Source organism: Nematolebias whitei, chromosome 9 (assembly GCF_014905685.2).
Source record: "Nematolebias whitei isolate Nwh7 chromosome 9, NemWhi1, whole genome shotgun sequence".
NCBI lineage: Eukaryota > Metazoa > Chordata > Actinopteri > Cyprinodontiformes > Rivulidae > Nematolebias > Nematolebias whitei.
This window is the reverse complement of record NC_056506.1, coordinates 20,280,325-20,281,335: the sequence shown is the minus strand read 5'-3', so window position 1 is coordinate 20,281,335 and position 1,011 is coordinate 20,280,325.

Below are 1,011 nucleotides of genomic sequence, written 5' to 3'. Positions count from 1 at the left end.
TGATCTCATCATGCAGCATAAGCAACTGGGTACAGGTGTGAGGGCCAAAAGTCTGGTTATGTACTGACTCCTAAATGTGCTGGTTTTCTACTGAAACATGGAGTAGTGTTGACCTTTAAAATGTGAGACAGCTGAGGAAGTTAACCAGTAAACAGAAGTACCTGCTCCAGTTGCAGAAATCTTACAGAAACTGACAATCACTCATCTGCAGTGACTGCAGGTTGAACAAGAAAATGTGAAGTTAAAGGAAAGCTCCTTTGTCCCAAGGCCAGTTTAAGTATCATTAATATTTTTCTTTCTTTATGAATCGATTGTAACTTTGTTCACATTTTTCAACAACCAAAATGGAATTTGTTTTTTAATGTTATGGCTAGGTATTAAAAAAAAACCTAACATTTAGCTCTCCCCACTACCCAGTTATTTTGCTCTTATTTTGAAATGTAACCGGAAGTTCTGTGTTAAGAGAGGCGGAAAAAGAAGTTATGGAGACGCCGCGGCAGTATACTGGAGCGATGTCGAACCGAGACGCCGCCAGTGTTGAATCTGAGACGCCGCTAATGTCGAACCGGTTAACACCATAGACATAATATGCCTGTGGTTAACACAATCTGCCAATAACACCTTGTTTTTAGACATAATGTGTCTGTGGTTACGGCATTTTATCGTTCAGCCTTTTTTTCTATCATCCAATCAGATGTGGCCGGCCAGACACGCCCATTTTTCTATCGTCCAATCAAATATGGCCAGCCAGACACGCCCATTTTTCTATCGTCAAATCAGATGCGGCCAGACACGCCTATTTTCATATAGTCCAATCAGATATGATCGCCCAGATACGCCCATTTTCCTATAGTCCAATCAGATATGACCGCCCAGATACGCCTTCCGAATTTGGCTGCAGAGATACCTACTTGCCACGGGACGACAGCGGAACTGCAGTTGGCTCCTACAGGACGACAGCAGTACTGCAGGCGGCCCCTACAGGCCGACAGCAGTACTGCAGGCGGCCCG